This window comes from Octopus bimaculoides, chromosome 25 (assembly GCF_001194135.2).
Source record: "Octopus bimaculoides isolate UCB-OBI-ISO-001 chromosome 25, ASM119413v2, whole genome shotgun sequence".
In the NCBI taxonomy this organism is placed as follows: domain Eukaryota; kingdom Metazoa; phylum Mollusca; class Cephalopoda; order Octopoda; family Octopodidae; genus Octopus; species Octopus bimaculoides.
In genome coordinates, this window is record NC_069005.1 from 30,830,632 (window position 1) to 30,833,910 (window position 3,279).

Here is a 3,279-nt window from a genome sequence, read left to right on the forward strand (position 1 = left end):
TCCTCTTGCCGGCGTCATCATACATATCGTCGGCATCTTCCGAGTACAACTGTGACCGAATTTCGTTTCATGGTGATGATGATGATGGTGGTGGTGACGGTTATGAGGAGGAGGGGGCGGCGGGTGGTGGTGACGGTAGTGGTGATGATGATGATGATGATGATGATGATGGTGATGATGATAGCCGGTGGTCAATGATGGATAGTGAAGGCCAGAAGGAAAGAAGAGAAAAGATGCTAGAGGAGAAGAGGGAAAAAAAGAAAGAACAGGAAAGACGAGGAAAAAGAAAAACGAAAAGATAGAAAAAAATAAACGAAGCAGTCATTTTCATTTACCCCAAAGCTACATCGATATTAAATATTAATAATAATGATAATTCTTTCTAATTTTAGCACAAAGCAAGGAATTGGGGGGGGGGCAGTGGCAAATCGTATCAACCCCGAAAGAATGAAGTGCAAAGTTGACCTCGGTGGGATTTGAAGTTAGAATGTAAAGAGCGGTTCGATAGAATAAGTACTAGGCTTACAAAGAATAAGTCCTGGGGTTGATAATTGTCAATGAGAACCTCACAGGTTGTGAAAGCTTTTCTGTCTGACCACATTGTCTCTTGAAAGATGATGATGCGTTTATATGTGCTTGTAACTTATTTGGGTTATGTCATTAGAAGTGCATTTTGCTTACGTAGAAAGACAAGCACACGCGTGTGTTAGTATATATGTGTGTGTGAGTGCGCACACATATGTGAATGAATAAGCACTTGTAATGACAGCAGAGAGCTTTCCTTCATCAGCTGGCCTCTATGAAACATCATGCTTCAGCCAATGCAGGACACCACACCCTGTTGCAGAAATAGTCATTTAGATCTAAAGAATGCGTATGTGTGAGCATTCTCTCTCTCTCTCTTTCTCTGTGTGTGTATGTGTTTATATATATATATGTCTGTGCGTGTGTGTAAACTGGATGAAGAGGTTTGAGTCTTCGGAATATACGAAAATTTGTTTGGGGTTGAAAATACACATGGGACGGGACTTAACACGAATTTTAGTTTATTATTTTAATTTTTTTTTTTAATTATTGAAATACCATACCAGTTTTTACAATTTGGTGGTGGCGGGCGTTCAATGGTAAATAAAACTTTTAAAGAAATAAAATGCTTAAGAAAGTTTCATAGCAATAAAACATGCTCAAGTGTGTGTGCGCGCGCGTACGCACACAGGTTGCGAGAGGTATTTGAGGACATAGTTGATAATTTGATAAAACAACTTTAATGTCGCAAAAACCAAATGTATTTTAATAAAAATTGGTGCACACCTTCTCGATAATATTTCTCGATATTTGTGCACATCTTCTCGATAATATTCAATAAATCCTCCTTCAGTTTCAATGACTGGAACTGCACTAAATGCACCTTATTCATTTCGGACAATTCACAATGGATAATGGCAATTTCGTCAGGATGTCGACAACACACCCTTGGGATTTAAATCTGGTAAGTTTGTGGACGTGTTACATGTTACACAAATTTGGTGTTACATGATCGTGAAGAATGCATCACAGCCATTCTTGGGTTACGCGGACTTTATGAGGAATTGCTGAGTCTTGTGGAAACACTTATGGCCTTCCATCGCATGCTTCATACATCCAGCGTTTGATAACTGTCTCCAGCAGCTCATCGTATCCAGCAGTGATAATTCCAAGACCCCGTGGAATGATGTGAGACGAGATGCCATGACCTTTGTTGCTCGCCACTTCTAAAACCATCAGAGTCATGAGAAACTTGGTGAGCATTACTCTGGAACCAGCAGAAAAATCGGTAATTTTTCAGATTAACACCCGCACGATCTTCACTAGGGTGTTAGGGTTAAGGTTTTAGGGTCAGGGTTAGGGTTTTAGGGTTACGGTTAGGGAATTCCGTCCCTGACCCTGAAACCCTAACCCTAACACCCTAGTGAAAATCGTACGGGTGTTAATCTGAAAATTTACCGAAATTTCTGGCCTCGTGCCAAAATTTGAAACTAGCATGTAATCTAAACAAGATGATAAATAATAATTGCTCTGATCGGTGCCGTCTTAAAACATGCAAACACTAGGCATTTGCTCTTAGCCCCCAGAAGTTTAGGGGCCCAATTCTGGTTTATGTATGCTGTGGCTTGCTATTAATAAATAAATGCTATTGGTCCCAAGCATTTATTTGCCCGGGGGTTTTATAATGAAGTTAAGACGGCCTTGTCTCTAATGAATATGAATGTCTTCTGAATATACACACACTCGTCTAGTCATTATCATCATCATCAAGGCATTCTCACCACCCAACCAAATTAGACTGACGTAGTGACGCAGGAACAAGCATCCTCTTATTAATCACATATGTAAAATGTAAGTTAAAACGCTGAATACCATTGGCAGCAATCCCAAATAGTTGGATGATTTAATGACTAAATATACGAATGGATATTGTTCTGCTGCACTCTGATGCCAATATAACCGTTAGTCATCGAGTTTCGCGAAAAGGAAGAAACAAAAAGCAACCAGAGAACAATCAAAGTAGAAATTGAGGTAAATGGAGGAAGGGAGATAACTATCAGCTAACAACATTGATGTCTGGCAAAGTTTTGCGATGTCTGTTACATAGGTTTGAATGGTTTAGCAGCGGTTATGTTGTGAATTTGCTCGTGGAACGAAGCTGCGAATTTCTATTTATTTGAGCATTCATATTAACTTATGATCAAGGATTACTGAAAGTGAAACAGGCAGCAGGCTAGATAGAAATTTATAGGATGGGAAAAGTTAGTCAATTGGATGGGTGGCCATCCAATTGCTGGGTGTATAAAATATATAAATATAAATGTATATATTTGCATGCATGCGTGTGTATGTGGAGGGCATGTATGCGTGTGTACCCTTGTTATTTCATGACATAATCTAATTGTTCACAAAAAAAGAAAACTGTGTCTAAAACAGATCTCAATCGTCATTTGGTGAGAGGCAGGGGGGGGCAGTCGATTAGATCGACCTAAGCATGCAACTGATACTTAATTTATTGACCCCTAAAGGATGAAAGGCGAAGTCAACCTCGGCGGAATTTGAACTCAGGACATAAAGACAGACGAAATCCTACTAAGCATTTCGCCTGGTGTGCTAACGTTTCTGCCAGCTCGCTACCTTTTGGTGACCTGAATATTAAGATACCACGATTCAAATGAATCCAAACAAATATATATACATATTTATATATTTGTGTATATATATATATATATATATATATATATATATATATAT